This window comes from Bos taurus, chromosome 12, assembly GCF_002263795.3.
Source record: "Bos taurus isolate L1 Dominette 01449 registration number 42190680 breed Hereford chromosome 12, ARS-UCD2.0, whole genome shotgun sequence".
Lineage (NCBI taxonomy): Eukaryota > Metazoa > Chordata > Mammalia > Artiodactyla > Bovidae > Bos > Bos taurus.
In genome coordinates, this window is record NC_037339.1 from 27,183,405 (window position 1) to 27,208,625 (window position 25,221).

General features: G+C 41.0%; 1 long non-coding RNA gene across 1 annotated transcript in view; it reads right to left on the reverse strand.

Annotated features, from left to right (window-relative positions):
• LOC132346704 (uncharacterized) overlaps nt 1-25,221 on the reverse strand; it is a 48,464-nt gene that overhangs the window by 16,205 nt on the left and 7,038 nt on the right. The window contains exon 2 of the long non-coding RNA XR_009496620.1: nt 6,889-7,050. This is a non-coding gene — a long non-coding RNA (uncharacterized lncRNA). The remainder of the gene's footprint in view (nt 1-6,888; nt 7,051-25,221) is intronic.

The window sequence follows — 25,221 nt, forward strand, 5'->3', positions numbered from 1 at the left end:
TTTATGAACCTATCATCGAAAAAGCAACAGAGTTCCAGAAGAAAAAAAAAATTTTTATTTCTGCTTTATTGACTGTGCCAAAGCCTTTGACTGTGTGGATCACAATAAATTGTGAAATATTCTAAAAGAGATGGAAACACCAGACCACCTGACCTGCCTCTTGAGAAACCTGTATGTAGGTCAGGAAGCAACAGTTAGAACTGGACATGAAATAGACTGGTTTCAAATTGGGAAAGGAATACATCAAGGCTGTATATTGTCGCCCTGCTTATTTAACTTATATGCCCAGTACATCATGAGAAATGCTGGGCTAGATGAAGCACAAGCTGGAATCAAGATTGCAGGGAGAAATATCAATAACCTCAGATATGCAGATGACACCACCCTTATGGCAAAAAGTGAAGAAGAACTAAAAAGCCTCTTGATGAAAGTGAAAGAGGAGATTGAAAAACTTGGCTTAAAGCTCAACATTCAGAAAACGAAGATCATGGCATCTGGTCCCATCACTTCATGGCAAATAGATGGGGAAACAGTGGAAACAGTGGCAGACTTTATTTTGTGTGGCTCCAAAATCTGCTGGTGGTGACTACAGCCAAGAAATTGAAAGACGCTTACTCCTTGGCAGGAAAGTTATGACCAACCTAGACAACATATTAAAAAGCAGAGACATTACCAACCTAAACAGAATATTAAAAAGCAGAGACATTACTTTGCCAACAAAGGTCCATCTAGTCAAGGCTATGGTTTTTCCAGTGGTCATGTATGGATGTGAGAGTTGGACTGTGAAGAAAGCTGAGTGCCGAAGAATTGATGCTTTTGAACTGTGGTGTTGGGGAAGACTCTTGAGTCCCTTAGACTGCAAGGAGATCCAACCAGTCCATCCTAAAGGAGACTGTCCTGAGTGTTCATTGGAAGGACTGGTGTTGAAGCTGAAACTCCAATACTTTAGCCACCTGATGTGAAGAACTGACTCATTTGAAAAGACCCTGATGTTGGGAAACATTGAAGGCGGGAGAAGAAGGGGACGACAGAGGATGACATGGTTGGATGGCATCACCGACTCAGTGGACATGAGTTTGAGTAAATTCTGGGAGTTGGTGATGGACAGGGAGGCCTGGCATGCTGCAGTCCATGGGGTCGAAAAGAGTTGGACACAACTGAGTGACTGAGCTGGACTGAAGTGACTGATGGACTGTAGCCTGCCAGGCTCCTGTGTCCATGGGGATTCTCCAGGCAAGAATACTGGAGTAGGTTGCTATTTCCTTCTCCAGGACATCTTCCCAACCCAGGAATCAAACCGGAGTCTCATGCAACTCCTGCCTCCACAGGTGGATTCTTTTACCACTGAGCTGAGAAGAGGCTCCTTTGAATCACATAGGTGGCTTTATGTGAAAATGAAAGTAACAACATCTATTTACCTGCCCCTTCCCTGTATTATGGAGAAGGCAATGGCAACCCACTCCAGTACTCTTGCCTGGGAAATCCCATGGACGGAGGAGCCTGGTAGGCTACAGTCCATGGGGTCGTGAAGAATCGGTCGACTGAGCGACTTCACTTTCACTTTTCACTTTCATGCACTGGAGAAGAAAATGGCAGCCCACTCCAGTATTGTTGCCTGGAGAATCCCAGGGACGGGAGCCTGGTGGGAAAACTAAGTATCAGCAATCAAGCTGTTTATAACTGTCATGGCTTAAAAATCAACATTCACTTGGCTTTTTTTTAAATTGCATTTTATTGGGAATTTTCTCCTGTGACTTCATGATATGAAAATTTATGTTGCCATGTCAGTGGACATGAATTTGAAAAAACTGCAGGAGACAGGAGAGGACAGGGAAGGCTGGCGTGCTGCAATTCATGGCGTGCCAAAGAGTCGGACTCGACTTAACAACTGCATAACTACAACAGTTCGTATTTCTGCTAAAATATCTTTCATTTACTCTCTAACCATAGTATGGTATTCTACTGCCAAGGGTCAAAAAACTTTCACCTAAATAGTAGCCAAACAGAAGGGCATTACAGCTCTGGGCTTGATACCAAAATCTACAATATTAAAAGATTTTTTCTTTGTATACATGATACTTACGTATTTGAAATCCAAACTACCACTAGAGTTCATCACATTCTCAGTACCAGAATTTTTTGTTTTTTGTAATTAAATCTAAGACTCAAAATAGCCATTTGAGATCCAGTGACTCTTCAGCACATTAAAACTAATTTATTATCTTGACCATTCATTCCCTAACTTAACAATACATTATGTAACCCATTAAATACAACTTTATGAGATGCAGCTTGGTAACTATGTTGCTCCATGTTTACTTAAAAACATATATTCAAAATTAAACTAAGTCAATGCAGTATAAAAATAAATCATTAATTTAATAATCTTACTGAGGTAAATTCACAAACAATAAAATACATATATTTAAAGTGTAGAATTTAAAGAGTTGTCACAAATGTAAACACTCATTGACAGATGTCATCACTAGCATAATTAAGATGTAAAAGATTTCAGTCAATTCAATAATTTCCTTAAGCCTCTTTGCAGTCAACTCTACTCTCACCCCAGCCTCAAAGTACCACTGAGTGCTCTGTCACTATCGGCTGCTACTGCTGCTGCTGCTAAGTCGCTTCAGTCGTGTCCGACTCTGTGCGACCCCTTAGACGGCAGCCCACCAGGCTCCCCCGTCCCTGGGATTCTTCAGGCAAGAACACTGGAGTGGGTTGCCATTGCCTTTTCCAATGCATGAAAGTGAAAAGTGAAAGTGAAGTCGCTCAGTCGTGTCCGACTCTTCGAGACCCCATGGACTGCAGCCCACCAGGCTCCTCCGTCCATGGGATTTTCCAGGCAAGAGTACTAGAGTGGGTGCCATTGCCTTCTCCTCACTATCAGCTAGTACTGCCTTTTCTAGGTTTACACATGGTGGAATCATAAAGTACATTCTCTTCTGTGTCTGCCTTCTTTTACTCAGCAAATTTGTTTTGAGATTCATACATATTCAGTGCCTGAGTACTTCATTCCTTTTTATTGTTGGGTAGTGGTATTCTCATAGATATACCCAAAATATTTACCCTCTGACCTACTGCTGAATATTTGAGTTGTTTCCAGTTTTTCACTATTGTAAATAAAAGTGTTACAATATTTGTATATAAGTCTTTGCACAGATATGCTTCCATTCCTCTTGGGCAAATACTCAGGAGTGAAATTGCAGGGACATGTGCTACTTATCTATTTAACCTTACTGAATAAATATTCTGCCAAAATTGTATCCAAATTAGTTGTGTCATTTTATATTCCCACCATCAGTATATAAGTTCCAATTGTTTCACGTTATGGGATGTAGAGAAAACATTTTTATGTTTCTGTTGGAGCTAAAAATATGAGATGCTGAGTTAAGAACCAGCTTTGGGCAGTTAATTCAGCAATGTGTGGGTAGTAAGAGATACCGAGAGAATTACCTAATTTTGGACATATATGTTTACTATTCAGGGGGAAATGAGATCTCTGACTTTGGAGACATCTCTAAATCATAAAAGTTGGAGGCGAAGTTACTTATATGGTTATTAAAGAGATGCATTTGTATTTTAAATGGTTAGAATGAGGAGCCAAGTGTCTTTCTATCCCAATTCCAAGGAGAAAAGCTTCCTCTGGGAAAGGAGGAGGCAGGAGCTGTCCCTTTCTCCTCTTCATAAGCAGAGAAAAGAGGGAGGTGGGAGGGGGGTTCAGGATGGGGAGCACATGAACACCTATGGCTGATTCATGTCAGTGTATGGCAAAAACCACTACAATACTGTAAAGTGATTAGCCTCCAATTAAAATAAATAAATTAATTGTTTTTCAAGTCCATGTTTCTCCGTCTCTTGCCTTTGGGGTGTGGGTGCACTTGTATAGGAGATTTTTCCATCTGACTTTCATCTCATTGCTTCAGGGGTAATTCATGGGTCAAGGAGACCTGGTATAGTTGGTATTATATAAACAATAGGCAAATCTGGTCTTCTCATCCAAAACACCATGCGTATGCATTCGAAACAAAATTAATGAAGATCAATACACAAAACTCAACCTACATCCTCATCAGCATCTGCTATTACTGATACTTTCAACTTTAGTTATTCTAGTGGGTGTGCAGTGGTATCACATTCTGGTTTTTATTTGCATTTCTCCTTCCTCAGCAATCGATGCAAAGAAATAGAGGAAAACAGCAGAATGGGAAAGACTAAAGATCTCTTCAAGAAAATTAAAGATACCAAAGGAACATTTCATGCAAAGATGGGCTCGATAAAGGACAGAAATGGTATGGACCTAACAGAAGCAGAAGATATTAAGAAGATGGCAAGAATACACAGAAGAACTGTACAAAAAAGATCTTCACAACCAAGATAATCACAATGGTGTGATCACTCACCTAGAGCCAGACATCCTGGAATGTGAAGTCAAGTGGGCCTTAGAAAGCATCACTACAAACAAAGCTAGTGGAAGTGATGGAATTCCAATTGAGCTCTTTCAAATCCTGAAAGATGATGCTGTGAAAGTGCTGCACTCAATATGCCAGCAAATTTGGAAAACTCAGCAGTGGCCACAGGACTGGAAAAGGTCAGTTTTCATCCAATCCCAAAGAAAGGCAATGCCAAAGAATGCTCAAACTACCGCACAATTGCACTCATCTCACATGCTAGTAAAGTAATGCTCACAATTCTCCAAGCAATATTCTTCAGCAATACATGAACCGTGAACTTCCTGATGTTCAAGCTGGTTTTAGAAAAGGCAGAGGAACCAGAAATCAAATTGCCAACATTTGCTGGGTCATGGAAAAAGCAAGAGAGTTTCAGAAAAACATCTATTTCTGCTTTATTGACTATACCAAAACCTTTGACTGTGTGGATCACAATAAACTGTGGAAAATTCTGAAAGAGATGGGAATACCAGACCACCTGACCTGCCTCTTGAGAAACCTCTGTTGGTCAGGAAGCAACAGTTAGAACTGGACATGGAAAAACAGAGTGGTTCCAAATAGGAAAAGGAGTACGTCAAGGCTGTATATTGTCACCCTGCTTATTTAACTTCTATGCAGAGTACATCATGAGAAACGCTGGACTGGAAGAAACACAAGCTGGAATCAAGATTGCCAGGAGAAATATCAATAACCTCAGATATACAGATGACACCACCCTTATGGCAGAAAGTGAAGAGGAACTAAAAGCCTCTTGATGAAAGTGAAAGAGGAGAGTGAAAAAGTTGGCTTAAAGCTCAACATTCAGAAAACGAAGATCATGGCATCTGGTCCCATCACTTCGTGGGAAATAGATGGGGAAACAGTGGAAACAGTGTCAGACTTTATTTTTCTGGGCTCCAAAATCACTGCAGATGGTGACTGCAGCCAAGAAATTAAAAGACGCTTACTCCTTGGAAGGAAAATTAATCACCAACCTAGATGACATATTGAAAAGCAGAGACATTACTTTGCCAACAAAGGTTCGTCTAGTCAAGGCTATGGTTTTTCCTGTGGTCATGTATGGATGTGAGAGTTGAACTGTGAAGAAGGCTGAACGCCAAAGAATTGATGCTTTTGAACTGTGGTGTTGGAGAAGACTCTTGAGAGTCCCTTGGACTGCAAGCAGATCCAACCAGTCCATTCTGAAGGAGATCAGCCCTGGGATTTCTTTGGAGGGAATGATGCTGAGGCTGAAACTCCAGTACTTTGGCCACCTCATGCGAAGAGTTGACTCATTGGAAAAGATTCTGATGCTGGGAGAGATTGGGGGCAGGAGGAAAAGGGGACGACAGAGGATGAGATGGCCGGATGGTTTCACTGACTCAATGGACGTGAGTCTGAGTGAACTCCGGGAGTTTGTAATGGACAGGGAGGCCTGGCGTGCTGCGATTCATGGGGTCGCAAAGACTCGGACACGAGTGAGCAACTGACCTGAACTGAACTGAATGACTAATGATATTGAGCATTTAACTTGCATAACTTCTGTTGTGATATTTCTGTTAAAATCTTTTGCCCATTTTTATTGAGTTATTTTACCTCTTACTACTGAATTATGAGGTTTCTTTATGTATTTGTGATACACATCCTTTGTCATATATGTGTATTGTGAAACGTTTTCTCCCAGTCTGTGGCTTATGTTTCCATTTTCTTAATAGTGTCATTCATTTAGCAGATTTTTTCACTCTGATGGAATAGGAATGAACATATGTATCAATGAAACAAAACTGAGTCTAGAAGTAGACCCACATTTATGGTCAATAGAGTTCCAACAATGGTGCCAAGGTAGCTCCACGGGGGAAAAAAACAGGCTTTTCAACAAATGATTGTGAGACAACTGGATATTCAATTGAGAAAAAATAAACAAAACATGTGTTCCAACATCACACCATACATTAAAATTAATTCAGTACAGAATATAGACCTAACCATAAAGCCAAACCCATGGAACACCTATGAGTAAACACTTTGGGTAGGCTAAGATTTTCTTTGGACATCAAAAGCATACAGCAGGATATTTTAAAAACATTTAAGTATAAAGTCCACGAAGCAATGATTGCTTAATGATTGCCGTAAGAAATGTTATATTTTCTATCTCCCAAATAAAACATCTTGCACAGTCAGATGAATATTACCCAGAAGATTAGTCATCCCCTTGCCAGTAGAAGAGGGAAAAACACCCACATGCTGACTGAAATGAGATCACTTTTCTGCCTGAGACACAGGCTAACGGTGGGGGTTGTCTTCCAAGGAGCTAGAGTTTTTTATCCCATTCTTTGGTTTAGTCTAGTTTTTAACCACGCTGACTCTCTGTCCTCACTCCTCTGGGGTGATGGTTACCTTTAGGGTTGGCCCAGTTTTCATTCGACTTTCAGCATGCCCTAATTAATTTTCTCACCTGTAGTTACACTGAGCTGGTCCTCTGGTGTGGCTTCTAAGGAATGCTGGGTTTGTGAGAGGAGGGGCCACAGTCTCGTGGTCTCACTAAGCGAGAAGAATGACCAAGCGCAGTTATCATCCAGAAGAGATTATCAAGAAGATGTTCTTTCACTGAAGGTTACTGTTGGGAGAACATCATTATCTATATTTTCTTTCTCTTTTTCTCTATACACATTTAAAAGAATCCTTTATTTTCATTGAGGAATGATATAGATATACAAACAATATATACAAATATACATCTGTACATACAAATCTCATAGTATCTGTGTATACTTCCACGCTACATTTAACAAATCTGTTTGAGATGGTGGTTGCTTCCTCCCATTCAGTGGCTCTGGTATTCTTCTCAGTCACCATGCACAGAAGATTCCTTAATTTCTAAAGCTGAACACAATCTGTTCTCCCAGCTTTCTTCTTGGTTGTTTGAAGTGCTGGGCTCTGTGATCCCATTTTTCTCTATGCCGAATTTGCGTATCTCCTAGTCACTGATCATAGGCACTAGCGTTCTTACACTTAAAATCAATAACTCTTATCAATAATCAGTAGTCTTGCTATTAAAAACAAAATTGTTAAAAAGAAGGTATGCTGACGGACTCTACACAAAACTGGAGAATGAGGGAAAACCCTGGTGCAGGTTCAGGCAGCAGTGAAGAGACAGTGTGATCAGTAAAGAACAGGCTAGCCCTTATTTCCTTGTCTTCAGCATAGATTTATAAAATTGTAAATTGGATCCTGTAACTCATTTCCAGGGAAAAGGAAAAGCACAACAGAAACGTCTTTGAAAGCTAACTCTATTAAGCTCTGCCTGTTCCCTTTCATCTCTTTCTCTAACTATGAAGCTCTTCACAGAGGCACTTAGGAGTTTTATGTTTCAAAGAACCGAAAGGGAAATCCTCTCTGAAAATGCCCCATGCCTTCTTACATTTGCTTTGTTACTATGCTAATAAGAAATATGTCAACCTTACACAGTATACATTTTATTTCTAGTTTTGTGTCTGAGCAATTTTAGGAAGTACACAAACTCTCTCAGGCTTAAATACTAGTCAAAGATTGTGTCTTCGGTGTTAAAGAATATAACAGATGTGTGAGATATCCAAGAGAAGAAACATGCAAAAGTACAATTATGGTATTGTCTTTTGAACATTGTTTTATGAATTTTTAAAATATAGATAGAATCTCACTACAATAATATTGGGAATATCTTAAACATTTTAAGTGTATTGGAATTAAGTGACACGGAATTTTACTTGAAATACACGAGTCATCACTTGGGAATTGAAATATTTTGCAATCAAAATATATTTTTGGAGTGGTCTTTGATCTATATTAAAGTAGCTTTTATTCCTCAAATTTACATTTAAGTGCTGTGAACCAATGTACCAGCAAGACATTTTGCACAGCAAAGGGAAGTAAACTCACATGTAAAGGTTATGTTGAACAATATTGGAATTGAATCATCTAAATGTAAAGAATGCTTGACACCATGATTAAAGACCAGTGGAAAGAAATGAACTGGTGACTAGGAAAAGAAAAATGCAAATTACCAAGAGTTTAGCCTCACCAGTAAGTTTGGGAAATAAAGCAATGATGAGATACCAGTTTTTCAACTATTCAATTAGAAATGATATAGACACATCCGTTGAGGATGGTTTATAAGTATTCACAGCAAATTATTAATATTGGCTACATCAGAGAGATGAAATTAGAAGAATAAAGAGTAAATTAATTCTGTATGAGAGATTTTTGAAATTTCCTATCTGTTTAAAACAATATGTATTAGTTATGTAACTTGAAAAATAGCAATATTCTAGAAAAGTAATAGGAAAACTACACACACACACACACACACACACACAGAATTCTCCATATTGGGCCTCCTTACACACTGCTGGTTAAACTGTAAATTTCTGGATGCAATCTGGTAATTCAAATAGAATGTCTTAAATGCACATATTCTCTGATGCACAAAAATTTACTTCTAGAAATTTACCCCACCAAAACCAATTACAGTTATAGGCAAAGCTAACTATGGGAAAGTGAAAGTGAAAGCTGCTCAGCCATGTCCAACTCTTTGCAACCCTATGGACTATACGGCCCATGGAATTTTCCAGGCCAGAGTACTGGAGTGGGTAGCCTTTCCCTTCTCCAGGGGATCTTCCCAGCCTGGGATTGAGCCCAGGTCTCCTGCCTTGCAGGCGGATTCTTCACCAGCTGAGCCACAAGGGAAGTCAACTGTGGGAAAGTTTATTTTAAAACCTTCATGATAGCAAAATATTGGAGACAATCTAAGTGTCCAACAAGAGTAAGCCAGCTGAATAAGTCATAAGGGGTCTGTGTGATACAATACTACAAAGCAATTACAAATTATACTATAAAGGAATACTGAATGGCATTGGAAAGTTCATCATATATTGTTAAGTGAAGAAGTAAATTGTAAAGCAAGATGGCAGTGGAACCAATTTTTGTTTAAAATTACACAGTTGTGATTTTCTATATATTATATATAAATAGTGAGTGGCGTTACGAAGTTATATCACTGTATTAACAATAGCTATGTCTCACTGTTAAGGGGACCTAGATAGCTTTATTATACCAATGCAATCTGGAAAGTGTTCAAATAGTTCTTAAAATCTATGGGAAAAAAATAGAGTCAGAGAAAACTGGTTGAGTAATAGAGAATGGGAAGACTGTCTCTAAAGAAAAATAAATAGACTCAGAAAAAAAAGGAACTATGGTGGCAGAATGCTAAGATCAGATCAGATCAGATCAGATCAGTCGCTCAGTCGTGTCCGACTCTTTGTGACCCCATGAATCGCAGCACGCCAGGCCTCCCTGTCCAACACCAACTCCTGGAGTTCACTGAGACTCAGGTCCATCGAGTCGGTGATGCCATCCAGCCATCTCATCCTCTGTCGTCCCCTTCTCCTGCCCCCAGTCTCTCCCAGCATCAGAGTGTTTTCCAATGAGTTGACTCATTGAATTCCAATGAGTCAACTTTGGCATGAGGTGGCCAAAGTACTGGAGTTTCAGCTTTAGCATCATTCCCTAACCTCCAGTGAATCATATCCTTTGTACAATTCCTCCCCTTGAATGTGGAAAAACCTTTAACTTGCCTCTGGCCAACAGTAGATGGCAAAGGTGATGGCACAGTCACTCCCTTAACTTTCTTAACATAGATAATACTCCGTCTCAGTAGATCAGAGCAAGAACTTTCTTGCTGGCTCTGAAGAAGTCAGCTGCTTTGTTGTTAAGTGGCCCCGTGAAAGGGTCATGTGACAGAGAAGTGTGGAGGCCTCCAGAACATAAGACTGGAACCCTGATGAGCAAGAAATTAGGTCCTTAGTCCTACAGCTACAAGCGACTGAATCCTGTCAACAACCACATGAGCTCAGAAGGGGAAAGAAAGTGAAGCTGCTCAGCCATGTCCGACTCTTTGCAACCCTGTGATATGTAGCCTGCCAGGCTCCCCCATCCATAGGGTTTTCTAGGCAAGAATACTGGAGTGGGTTGCCATTTCCTTCTCCAGGGGATCTTCCTGACCCAGGGATCGAACCTGGGTCTCCTGCATTGCAGGCAGACTCTACTGTCTAAGCTACCAGGAGGACCCCAGGAAAAGACTGCAGATTGGCTGACAGCCTGACTGCTGCCTTCTGTGACCTTCAGCAGAGGACCTGTTAAGCCATGCCTAGACTCCTGACATCACAGAAATTGGAAAATAAAAATTATATGCCATTTTAAGCCCTAAGCATGTGATAATTCTTTTCACAGCAACAGAAAACTAATACAGGGACCCAATGTAAACATTTGTTACAGAATCTTAATTTAACTCAGGAATCCATTCACTCTTTCATTCATTCATTCAACAGATATTTCCTTAATGCCTCCAAATACCTTGCCCCCTGCTTGGCCTGGAGTATAATACATAATGTCTGCAGTTGAGGAGTTTGCAGCTGGAGAAGGAGAGGGGCAGAAAATGCCCAGCACAGCACACCATGAAAAAGTGTGATGCAAGAAGACATACACATGACACTGAGATCACGTCATGAGGAGCCTGCAGAGTGGTTAGGACCACAGACACTGGATCTTCACTGATCTAAATTTGAACCCTATCCCTACCACTTGCTAACTATGACCTGGGGCCAGTTGCCTAAATGAAATCCTCACTTTCCTCACATGTATAAAATGGTTATAATAAGACCTACCTTGTGGAGTTACTGTGTAGACTAAATTAAATAATATATAAGAACTAATTAGCACATGTTATGTGTTCACTGAATATGAACTATTATTATTTTGCCTGCTAGTGAATTATTATTTTGCCCAGGTCTGTAGTGGACGTTGGGGAACTTATATTGTATAAAGACACAGAGTGTTCTGTTTGGTTTTTAACTTAAGCAGAATCTTGCCTATTTTGACAGATACAGATACTGCTACCAGAAATGAGATGATTCCTAACAAAGAAAATTAAAAGACGTGGCAATTAGTTGAAGGGCTGAATGGTAGTGGTGAGGAAATATAATGAAGAATACGGATATGGTAACTCATGTTAAACAGGAGAAAAACAGTTAAAAGCCCTAACCTATGCTAACTTTTTAGGCAGGTCATGAACATAATGAACTTGTAGCAATATGGGAAATGATTGAAACACAGAATCAGAAGTGTATGTTGACTGCAGTTGACTGTATTTGACATGGTACTCTGAGAAAGAAACGAGCTGAAAAAAAGCAATGACCAGTTTGCAAGCAGAATGTAAAAAAAAAAAAAGGATTTGAGGGAGAGGGCCTAGAAATTCAGAGACTTTTGGCATTGAAGAGGCAACTGCTTATGCTCAAACGAAATAAAATGAGAAGGACTTTGAGTAAAGATGACTCACTGAAACTGAACATCGTATCTGAACCAAATTAAGGATTTGTCTTTAGAGCCATTGTGAAGATCGATGGACGATTTAAAGAACATCTGGGCAAATATCAAATTAAGATGTAGTATCCAGTAAATCTTTTCAGTTGGTTAAGATAGCTCAGGGAAAAGAACCTCAAGGCGGCTTTTCCACCTGTGTCTGATAGTCTGAAGAAGTGGCAGTTAACTCAAGGAGGGCTTGCCGTGGTAGCTCATGAGAACACCAAAGTAAAGAAATATACGTGATATGAAAACCAAGTAATCCAGGTAGCACTAGTAGTAAAGGACCCACCTGCCAATGCAGGAGACGTAAGAGATGTGAGTTCGAACCCACTCTAATATTCTTGCCTGGAGAATCCCAGGGACAGAGGAGCCTGGCAGGTTACAGTCCATGGGTCGCAAAGAGTTGGACACGACTGAAGCAACTTAAGACTTGAGCCTTGAGGACTGTGTGTATTGTCATTGGTAGATAAAACTGACTAGAAGTGAAAAGGTAAGAATCTAAGATTTTGAGAGAATCACACACACAAAAAATACCAGCCTAGACTAAAAAATACTTTGATTTTTTGCAACTTAAAATGATCCATAAGCCTTCAAACATCAGTAGTCTGTGAGTGAGCTGAGAAAATGCTATCCTAAGGAAGAATATTTGAATATCCAGGAAAAGTAGAAAAACTTCATTGCAGGAAGAGCCAACAGCTGTAGAAAACGATACCATTGAGCCCTTCCCAAAGGATGGGATGCAGGCCCTAATCACGTAGAACATTCCCTGTTTCCAGGGTCAGGCATTGTTGCAACACCCACCCAGGGCACCTTCAGAGTTGTAGTGCTTCATTCTTCCTCCATCTCAGTGCTGTTGTGGCTACCCCACCCCTGTTATGCTGTTGTAGACGGGGTGTGGGGGACAGACAACTGACCTTATTAGTTTTTAGATCTCTGCAATAAGAGGAGACAAGTTGGGACCAAAGGGGATTTGGAGATTTATTGGCTTGGTTAAACTTTTGGTCTATAATCCCTTATAAAGAGGGCACTTTTTTTTTTTTTTTAATGACTGAAGGAAACTGAACTGACTGTGCATTGTGGAACAGAACTGCGTAGTCATCAGGGTTGTCCACCAGATATTTCCAGCTCCCCTTCAGGCATATGCTGCTGCTGCTGCTAAGTTGCTTCAGTCGTGTCCGACTCTGTGACCCCATAGACAACAGCCCACCAGGCTCCTCTGACCCTGGGATTCTCCAGGCAAGAACACTGGAGTGGGTTGCCATTTCCTTCTCCAGTGCATGCATGCATGCTAAGGTGCCTCAGTCGTGTCCAACTCTGTGCGACCGTATGGACAGCAGCATATGGTAGGAGAGCAATTGCTCTGCACTCTTGAAAGTGGATGTGCTCATATGACACGCCCTAGTCCATTAAATTTGGTCAGTGGTGCTGTGTTTTCTAGGTAGGTGTTTTAAGAGCCAGCATGCAATCTGTCCTCTCTGTCTGCTTAGGCAGTAGGCAATGCTCCAGACGAAGACCACTTCAGCAGCCTGAGACTGAGTAGGGATGATGATGATGTGAAACAGGGCTTGAAGCTGATCCATGGAAGGAGTTTGATTTGAGCAAGTTCTTGTTAAGCCAGTGAGGTTGCCAGGTTGTTTTTATGCCAGCATAAAACTTCTCTGACCCTACTGAGACTTATCAAGTGTACAAGGATCAAGATTTGTTCTGATCAAGACTACAAGTGTACAAAAAGCTTGGCAATTTCATCCCTGCCTACCTCTCAAGCCATCTCCTAGTCATTCTCTGATACACACGTGTACTCTGGCAGTACTGGTGAATGACTTTTAAAATAAAATCACTGCATTGTATGGAACATGGATTGGGAGGAAGATGCTAGAGGATGATAGTCACACTCACAGGAACAGATGACCCCCCACGATTATACAAAGGGAAGCACAGAGTCAGAACATAAAAGACTGAGGACCAAAACAAAAGATGTTTAAAAGCAAGGCGAGAGGAAGGACACAACCCATCAGAGAAGTTCAGGAGACATCAAGGTAGAAACACTTCACAGTTGAAAAGGTCCACAGCATCAAATCTGACGGATGAAATGACATGAGGATTAAGGCGGAAAACTGGGGGTGGCAGCAGACCTCTGTCGTCTCCCAGAAGAGTTTCAGATGAGGAGAGGACCAATGAGAGGACTGGGGAGATTTGGAGACAAAATGAGGGGGAAGAATGGAGAATTCAAAAAGGACTGGCGTGAGCTTGCTCCTAGTCACTGCCTCATTCTTTTCCAGAAAGTAAATCATCTTCTCAGGTTGCTCCATCCCCAAGTTCAAAGGACCCAATCCAAGATGTGAGGTCAAGGTTACCCTGGGCCTAACCCAGGTGTGTGATGGACAACCTTGGTGCTAAGTCTCTTGTTAGAACCAGTGTGAACTTAAATCTAAGCTACTCCAGGCCTGCACAAGCCCAGATCCTTGGATAAGCCGATCTGTGATGCCATCTCTGAGGGTAGCTTGGTATGGCGGAAGAAGTCAAAACATTCATTATGTTTCTTATATCTGCATCTCATTCAGTCCTCATTATAATCTTCTAGTACATATAGGAAAACCCCCACTGGAAAAGTAAGAAAACCAAAGCTCAGATGTTTCAATGATGAGCTCAAGGTCAAATTGTTGTAGGTTTTAAGATAACAATATCTTTTTAACTCTAAAGTCCAGGCACATATTGTAACTCTTTCCCTAGTGCAAAAACCTGCCTCTAGAACCCAAGAGCTTGAAAGAGACTTATTCAGTTCAGTTCTGTTCAGTCACTCAGTCGTGTCCGACTCTTTGTGACCCCATGAACCGCAGCATGCCAGGCCTCCCTGTCCATCACCAATTCCCGGAGTTCACTCAGACTCACGTCCATCGAGTCAGTGATGCCATCCAGCCATCTCATCCTCTGTCGTCCCCTTCTCCTCCTGCCCCCAATCCCTCCCAGCATCAAGGTATTTTCCAATGAGTCAACTCTTGGCATGAGGTGGCCAGAGTATTGGAGTTTCAGCTTTAGCATCATCAGTCCTTCCAATGAACACCCAAGATGGATCTCTTTAGGATGGACTGGTTGGACCTCCTTGCAGTCCAAAGGACTCTTCAAGAGTCTTCTCCAAACCACAATTCAAAACCATCAATTCTTTGGCACTCAGTTTTCTTCACAGTCTAACTCTCACATCCATACATGACCACTGGAAAAACCATAGCCTTGACTAGATGAACCTTTGTTGGCAATGTAATGTCTCTGCTTTTGAATATGCTATCTAGTTTGGTCATAACTTTTCTTCCAAGGAGTAAGCATCTTTTAATTTCCTGGCTGCAGGCACTATCTGCAGTGATTTTGGAGCCCCAAAAAATAAAGTCTGACACTGTTTCCACTGTTTCCCCATCTATTTCCCATGAAGTGATGGGACCAGTTGCCATGATCTTCATCTTCTGAATGTTGAGTTTTAAGCCAACTTTTTCACTCTCCTCTTTCACTTTCATCAAGAGGCTTTTTAGTTCCTCTTCACTTTCTGCCATAAGGGTGGTGTCATCTGTATATCTGAGGTTATTGATATTTCTCCCGGGAATCTTGATTCCAGCTTGTGCTTCTTCCAGCCCAGCGTTTCTCACAATGTACTCTGCATAGAGGTTAAATAAGCAGGGTGACAGTATACAGCCTTGACGTACTCCTTTTCCTATTTGGAACCAGTCTGTTGTTCCATGTCCAGTTCTAACTGTTGCTTCATGACCTGCATATAGGTTTCTCTGGAGGCAGATCAGGTGGTCTGGTATTCCCATCTCTTTCAGAATTTTCCACAGTTTATTGTGATCCACACAGTCAAAGGCTTTGGCATAGTCAATAAAGCAGAAATAGATGTTTTTCTGGAACTCTCTTGCTTTTTCCATGATCTAGTGGATGTTGGCAATTTGATCTCTGGTTCCTCTGCCTTTTCAGAATACAGCTTGAACATCTGGAAGTTCACAGTTCACATATTGCTGAAGCCTGGTTGGAGAATTTTGAGCATTACTTTACTAGCATGTGAGATGAGTGCAATTGTGCGGTAGTTTGAACATTCTCTGGCATTGCCTGTCTCTGGGATTGGATTGAAAACTGACCTTTTCCAGTCCTGTGACCACTGCTGAGTTTTCCAAATTTGCTGGCATATTGAGTGCAGCACTTTCAGAGCACCAACTTTCAGGATTTGAAAGAGCTCAACTGGAATTCCATCACCTCCACTAGCTTTGTTCATAGTGATGCTTTCTAAGGCCCACTTGACTTCACATTCCAGGATGTCTGGCTCTAGGTGAGTGATCACACCATCGTGATTATCTTGGTCGTGAAGATCTTTTTTGTACAGTTCTGTGTATTCTTGCCACCTCTTCTTAATATCTTCTGCTTCTGTTAGGTCCATACCATTTCTGTCCTTTATCGAGCCCATCTTTGCATGAAATGTTCCCTTGGTATCTCTAATTTTCTTGAAGAGATCTCTAGTCTTTCCCATTCTGTTGTTTTCCTCTATTTCTTTGCATTGATCTCTGAGGAAGGCTTTCTTATCTCTTCTTGCTATTCTTTGGAACTCTGCATTCAGATGCTTATAACTTTCCTTTTCTCCTTTGCTTTTCTTAATGATTCCAAAGAGCTTATATCTTCACAGTATGATGAAGTCAGCCAAGGCATAATAACAAATGTCTCTCCTTCCTGCCTCAATCTTCACCTTTCCCCTTGCTTGCCTATATTTGATTTCTATTTATAATTCAATTCCAGAGCAATTTATATCACTGCTGGGCCTACTGCAAGCACCAAATTAATTGTGACTTGGTAGTTTGGGGTTATATCAATATAGCCTTTCTCTAAGGGCATGGCTCATGAATGAGGGAGAGTTTATTTCCAAGCGACTAAAAACCAAACTTAAATCAACACACTCAGAACCCCTTGAGTATATCACTCAAAAATCTAATAAAAGTACATCCAGGGGTCTTCATTAAAAACTGACATTCTTTGAGTGGTATTTACTTAATGATATCACCTGACATTCCCTAAGGTAATGTTTTTCTGAAATACCTCTGAGTTCTTCCAAGGCCTAATGGAAATGTTCTGTGCGGCTCACTTCCAAGTTTCTATTTCTAGCCCTGATTCTCACCCAAGATACACTCTGGCCTGCTCCGTGGAGGTCATTTCAAACCCCAGGATGTCCCATTGTCCCCTCAAACTCAACATGCACAGCAATGGGTCACCATTTATTCTTTGTGTGGAGAGTTTTCTAAAGGATATTTTTGCATCATCTCACCTTGGGAAAAGAGAATGAAAGTTACACTTAATATTTTTTAACTTAGAATATTTGGGTCTGAGTAAATTAATTGCTTTGTAGAGATCAGAAAGAACTGGTCATAAAATAATTTCAATTTTTTGTGTTACTAAATTTTGTACCCTCCAGCAAGATTTTGAAAATTGAACTAATAATAATGTCATACTTGTTTTTCTGACCACCTTTTAAGTATGTATCAGGTGAGAATTAAAATGCCTCTTGCTGCTGTAATACTGAGTGAGCACTACCCTGAGTGTTTTTATACATGTGTGCTTGTATGCACATGTATGCATTTGTGTGTTTGAATATGTGTGTGCTTACATAGGCGCCCCTTGTGTTTGTGTGTGTACATGTGTATTTGTGTCTGTGTGTGCACTGTAAGAAGACTCAACCCAGGTCAAAATGGAACCCGTATAGTTGGTGAACCTCCAACTTGCTCTTCGGCTATAGCTCTGCTCTGCACCCCATCATGTCCACCGCCAGCCTCCTGAATCCACAGGAGAACTGTCTTGAATTGAGATCATTCTGTCTTAGAATTGGAGGGATGCAGTAGGGCAAAAGGACTGTGGGAAACAGTTTTTTTTTTCCTCTATCCACTACCTTTAAATGAAAACAGATACAGACATTTCGTATTACATAGAACATAAAACTTTTCCCCCATGTCTTAAGAACTATATTTAATATGGACTTACTGGATTGCATATAATGCTTTAAAAAGTGTTGAAAGGTATTTTGAGATCTGGATATCAAAATGAGACAAAGAAAATGAAGAAAAATATGATCTTGAGTCTATATAGTAAAAATTTACCCATTTAGGAGATTAAAAATATTTAACAAACTTTATTAAACCAACTTCATCGGAGCTCCATCAGATCAACCCATAGGGATAGGTTAGAGAGGATAAGCTATGTCCTGTTCCAGTAACTAACGTAGGGACCCTGTGGGACCTTTTTTTTTAAATGCAGAGTCCATACACATACACACACACACACACACACACACACACACCTTTTCCTCCTATCACCAGTCATTCTCCTTTCTCTTCTCTTGCAAACAATCCATCCCCAATTTCTCTCTGGTTCCTTTGCAATGTCTGTCCTATTGACATTTTCACAGCCTTTCCCTTCAGTCTAGACTCATCTGTCATCATCCCGATGATCACAGCTTCCTCCTGATCACCCTGACTGCTGCCCCGGCACCAGATTAATCTTAGCACAAACTGCATTTCCTTATTCCACCCTGCTGTCAACTCACTGGTTATCAGCAAGCTGGGTGCATTTAAATGATGGCCACTGAATGAGGAGGGGCAGACTGAGAACATTTCTGGGCCTCTTGGCTATAGAATGAGGATATTTTAATGGAGAAAGGAGGAATGATGTGTCAGCCTGTCTAGCCTTGTCTGTCAGTCAGCAATCTCCAGAAATATATGCATTCTGCAGACACTGTCATGGTATATGCCTGTTGTGGTGAGTGTCTTGCCTTCCTCAAAATGCCATAAGCTTTCTGAGGACAGAGACAATGCTTTGAGCTGTGAGTTTATCCTTCACAGTGGCCAGTAGGATGCAAGCCTCCTCTGTGAACTTGGTTACCTGGGGCAAGTCATGCAATTTCTCTGAGCCTCATTCCTCATATGCAGGGAGATCAAGAATACCTGCGTGGTGAGTACCATGGTTGCCGGCACACTGTAGGGGTTGAGTAAACTGTGGTAACTGTGATTCTTTCCTGAGTAGAATGCAGCTGCATTGGCTAAAAACCTTTGAAGAAGTGTGATGAGAGCATTTACTGCTCTGACAGTCTGCCTGTGAGACAAAGAGGCAGGTGCTAGAGCAATAGAGGCCCTAAAACCAATCGTTATGGCCAGAATCTCGTCCAAGACTTGGATTTGGATTGACAAGGCGTGTATGCAAAGCAGCTGGTTTTCAGGAAACCTCTAGCTCTCCACAGAGATCAGCCACACCATCAGCAACCACCAGAAATATTGAAACAGAAAACGAGCTGTTTGTATAAATCTCAGTGTGCCCCTCTTCCAGAGCAGCACTGAAATGAGTTTATCTTGAAGTGCATCTTAATCTTTTCACTCTGGTCTCTCAAACAAATGCCCTGGGAATTGAACTGCTCTCCATCTCCCATGGAGAAAAGACGCAAGCTCAGCACCTTGATAAACCATCAGTGGTCCAGAAAGGAAGCCAAGTTTCAGTCTCACCTTCCCCCGGCTTCCTGTAATGCTGGAGACCTGGGTTTGATCCCTGGGTTGGGAAGATCCCTTGGAGAAGGGAAAGGCTACCCACTCCAGTATTCTGGCCTGGAGAATTCCATGGACTGCATAGTCCATGGGGAAGCAAAGATTCAGACATGACTAAGCGACTTTCACTTCACTTCTCTTCCCCCCTTTAAAAGGTCATTAAAAAGTTCTTGTTTCTCTGCTGCCACTAGATGGTACTAGCCAGCTGCTTGTCATCTTTTTCATCTTGTGTTTACTGCCTCTGAGCACTGAATTGAGAGACTGATTACAACAACATGCTTTACAGAAAGGGGACTTAGAGTGTCCTTGGTCAGTCACTGGAAAGTCACTAAAGGTGCCATTTCTGAGCCGTGTCAGCACTTCCCTTCAGCCTTTATTTACATAAAGTCCTTCTTTGTCCTATCCTGGATAATGGAAATATTTAGTCATCACAGATGATTCACGCCTATTTGTCCCCTGTGCCTGGGGCCTTAGGAAGGCAGAGCACGGTGACTTTGAACTGCTGGCGGACAGTGCAAACTAGCTTTGCCATTTCTCTCAGGAACCCTGCCCTGCTGTCTCTTTATTTAGAATATCTCATTCTTCATGCTTCAGACTCCTAGCTCGTCCCAAGTGCCCTCCATTTTCAATACACACATGTGGACCTTCTTTTTTTTTTTTTTTTTTTCTGGAAGGAAAAGATGGCAATGGCTAATAAGTCATGGGAGATACTAGAAGAAAGTGAAGAATGTGACCTTGACATCTGATTCCTTTCTTACCTAAGCTGGTCTAAGAGAATTGAGCAGACCCCTTCCCAACCCCCCAAGCTCTTTAATACTCTGGTGGTGCTGTTCAGTTACTATGTCACATTTGACTTTTTGCAACCCTGTGGCTGTAGAATACTGCATGCCAGGCTCCTCTGTCTTCCACTATCTTTCAGAGTTTGCTCAAATTCATGTCCATTGAGTCATAATGCTATCTAACCATTTTGCCTCCTTTAAAGTATTAGATGCCACTAAAACCCATTCTCACCTGGATGACTGGATTGTAGGGACTGGGGAAGGGGATCCCAGTACTTGACATTGTAATCTACAGTTAGGCTATGAGTACAAATAGAGAAACATGGGGGATATTATGCTAACCTAAGATTAGTCAGGAATAATCATTTCAGGATGGATATCTCCAAGAGATTGCAGGGTTCATGCAAAATATTTCAACTGAAGCAGTATTCACCTATGATCTGGACATTTTAATTCCAACACAACCTCTACTGAGCTTCAGAATATCTGAATATTTCCTCAATCTTTCTGAGTCTCAATTTCCATATCTGGAAAAAAAATCTTTTGTGTGTGTGTGTGTGATTGTTAAAAGAGAAAAATAAAAGAAAAAATTGTTAAGAGAGAAATAAAGTTTGTAGGATTGTTAAAAGGACAGAGAAATAAAGCTCGTAGCATTTAGCAAGACTTCCCCCAAAGGTTCCTCCCTCCTCTCAGTGGCTACAATGGAAGGTGGTCCCCCATCCACCACCAGCATCACTCCAGCTCTCTCTAGGCTGGAGTCTGAGTTCCCAAGAACTGGTCCCCAACCTGTGGAATTAAGTAAGAGGTAGGGGAATCTTGAATCTCAAACCTCTGCTTTCACTCATAACAACAGCAGTGGTTCCATACCTGTCTATATGCCCCATTAGCCTTAAGAAGGGGAGCCAGCAAATCTCAGGAGAGGTTACCATCTCTGAGACAGCTGCCTATTTTAATCTGTCTTCGTAAGGAAGCATTTCATTTTCTTAAACAAGATTTTTCTTTTGAAAAGAGAAACAATTTTGCTTCTTCTTTTTTTTTTTAATCCCCAAAAGAATTTCTTACAGGCCAATGTGGCAAATCAAAGGGGCAACGTGAAATGATGGTGTAATCTTTCCTATCTCATTTGAAGGACAGTATAGGAAATTAACAGGTTTCAATACGAAGAATTGTACAGAAACACAGCACGATGTTAATCTAACATATAGAATATTTCTCTCTGAGTATGGAGAACAATAGGCTTGAAGTGAAAGTGAAGTTGTTCAGTCGTGTCTGACTCTTTGCGACCCCATGGACTGTAGCCTACCAGGCTCCTTCATCCGTGGGATTTTCCAGGCAAGAGTACTGGAGTGGGTTGCCATTTCCTTCTCCAGGAGATCTTCCTGACCCAGGGATTGAACCCAGGTCTCCTGCATTGTAGGCAGACGCTTTACAGTCTGAGCCACCAGGGACAATAGGCTTAAAAGCAATAATTTGAGCTTGCTGTTGTTGTTCAGTTGTTCAGTCCTGTTGACTGTTTGCGACCCCAAACTCTAGCATGCCAGATTTCTCTGTCCTCCACTCTTTCCCGGAGTTTGCTCAAATTCATATCCATTGAATTGGTGATGCTATCTAACCACACATGGAGGAAAGGACTGCTGAAATTTTATTTCCTTGAGTAAAAGCTGTTCAACAGCAACTTGCAAGCAAGAAGCTGGAGTGGGTAGTTTGTCATGTTAGAGCAAGATTTACAAGGAATCTTCCAGTTATCATTAAAAATTTCAGGCAACTCAAAGCAGTCACAGTTAAAGGTGCACAAAAGTAAAAGAAAGCTAAGCGGAGGAAGAGGGGAGCCTACACAGGCAGGAAGAACACAGAATAACATCTCTTGTACTACAATTTCTGATTTGTAATTTCAAAGGATCCTAGACCTTTAGAAAGCTTAATTTTAACACTTCAAAGTTAGAATGAAAACTGTGGTGTATTTGGTAGTGGATAACTGCAGCATTGTGATGGAAATGATTCCAAAAAACCATTTGGGGCTCTGGGTGGAAGAGAGCTGGAATGGATTAGTGATGCCTGGGTACTGCAGGCAGGAAGGATAGCCTGGTTCTGGGCCTCTCAAGCACACAATACTTCATGCGTAGGACAATTAGGATATGCAACACATTGCTTAATAATTATCTGATTATATGATAGAACTTTGTTTTTCATAACCCTAGGGCCTGACAAAGAATCAGTGAATCTATTTGTAAGAATGAAAATAAATACTCCTGGATACTAGGAAATCAATGGAGTGAGAAGCATCAGAAATCTGCCTCCTCACCTAAACACCAATTGCACTGCAGAATCTGTCTAATGAAATAAAAGTTCACATTTTAAAGCAAGACAGAAAAGCATAAACATAAAATTTTTCTTTGCCCTTTGGCCTCTTCCCTACCCTCTAATGTACTTTAGGCATCTGCATTATGTGTTAACCAGACTCCCCAAACAGCAGAAATACCCACTGAACCATAAAGATCAATTTTTCTCCTTCTAGTGCCAGCCATGTAACTCCTTCAGTTCAGTTCAGTTCAGTTCAGTCTCTCGGTCGTGTCCGACTCTTTGCGACCCCATGAATCGCAGCACGCCAGGCTTCCCTGTCCATCACCAACTCCCGGAGTTTACTCAGACTCACGTCCATCGAGTCAGTGATGCCATCCAGCCATCTCATCCTCTGTCGTCCCCTTCTCCTCCTACCCCAATCTCTCCCAGCATCAGAGTCTTTCCCAATGAGTCAACTCTTCGCATGAGGTGGCCAAAGTACTGGAGTTTCAGCTTTAGCATCATTCCTTCCAAAGAAATCCCAGGGCTGATTTCCTTCAGAATGGACTGGTTGGATCTCCTTGCTGTCCAAGGGACTCTCAAGAGTCTTCTCCAACACCACAGTTCAAAAGCATCAATTCTTTGGCGCTCAGCCTTCTTCACAGTCCAGCTCTCACATCCATACATGACCACAGGAAAAACCATAGGCTTGACTAGATGGACCTTTGTTGGCAAAGTAATGTCTCTGCTTTTAAATATGCTATCTAGGTTGGTCATAACTTTTCTTCCAAAGAGTAAGCGTCTTTTAATTTCATGGTTGCAGTCACCATCTGCAATGATTTTGGAGCCCCCCAAAATAAAGTTTGTCACTGTTTCCACTGTTTCCCCATCTATTTCCCATGAAGTGATGGGACCAGATGCCATGATCTTCTTTTTCTAAATGTTGAGCTTTAAGCCAACTTTTTCACTCTCCACTTTCACTTTCATCAAGAGGCTTTTTAGTTCCTCTTCACTTTCTGCCATAAGGGTGGTGTCATCTGCATATCTGAGGTTATTGATATTTCCCCCAGCAATCTTGATTCCAGCTTGTGCTTCTTCCAGCCCAACATTTCTCATGATGTACTCTGGATATAAGTTAAATAAGCAGAGTGACAATATACAGCCCTGACGTATTCCTTTTCCTATTTGAAACCAGTCTGTTGTTCCATGTGCAGTTCTAACTGTTGCTTCCTGACCTGCATATAGGTTTCAGCTCCTAAAAGACAGCATTTCTTTCTCAATCCTGAAGGATTCATGATGACCCACTACTTGCCTTGTACTGTAGACATCTTTGGTGATCTTAATATACAATGCTAAGAAATCATTTCCCTTAAAGATAGAGATTGGTGCAGAACAGACTAGTCATATGACCTTGGGAGATATCTGGCTACACCTAATGGAAGTTCTTAGCTAAATATTTAGAACCTTATTAATGTTACTATGTTACTTGTACTTTGCCTATCTTACAAGACTATTGTTTCTTGCATTACCAAACATGTGACTGAGCCTCAAGTAAAATTAATGATGATTAAGTGACCTCAAATGATTGACCAGATATAATATTCATATGAGATCAATGATCGTATTAATATAACTCTAGATATGGGAAGAAGCAACAAGAAGGGACCATTTTCTGGACTGTAACAAATTAACATGACAGGTGGTCCAGAGGTTTTGATTACTGTTAATAAGGTCTAGTCCAGAAAGAGCACACTGAAGAGCCTATCAATTAAATCCTTGCCTGACCTGGGAATATGACTGAATCTCTGGGCAGAGAGAATTGTGGGAGTTATTCTGCAGCATTTTTTTTTAATTGGAGGATAATTGCTTTACAATATTGTGTCGGTTTATGTCATACATCATCATGAATCAGCTATAGGTATGCATATGTCCCCTCCCTCTTGAACCTCCCTCCCACCTCTCACGCTTCTAGGTTGTCACAGAGCGCCAGGTGTGAGCTCTCAGCAAATGCCCACCAGCTGTCTATTTTGCATATGGTGATGTGTATGTTTCAATGCTAGTCTCTCAATTTGTGCCCCCTCTCCTTCCCCCACTGTGTCCAAAAGTCTGCTCTCTAGGTCTGCGTATCCACTGCTGCCCTGCAGACAGATTCATCAGGACCATCTTTCTAGATACCATTTATTTGTGTTAATATATGATATTTGTTTTTATCTTTCTGACTTACTTCACTCTGTGTAATATCAGCTCTAGTTTCATCTACCTCATTAGAACTGACTCAAATGTGTTCTTTTTTATGGCTTAGTAATATTCCATTGTATATATGTACCACAACTTCTTTATCTATTCATCTGTAGACGGGCATCTAAATTGCTTCCATGTCCTGGCTATTGTAAACAGTATTCTGCACAATTCTTTTAGTACAACTTTTCTGTAAGGTTGGAATTATTGCAAAATAAAGAGGAATACAAGGAAATTGCTATCACAAAAATAAACAAATGAATGAATAAATATTTGTCTCAGTTTGGGTTCTGCCCAAAACAGAGCCATAAACAATGACCTGGGTGGAGTATTGATCTGAGGCCTGATGTCAAGATTGTAGGATCTGAGGAGAAAGGGAAAAGTGAGTGACACAAAAAAGGAGGAAAGCCAATATGATTGTGTTCATGAAGTTTGCTGTTGTAGATAATCTGGGCTTGACTTTGCAGATTTCTATCCATTTTTATGAAGAAATATGTCAATTCCTTTTAACAGTATTGTGTATAGAATGTCTCTCAGACC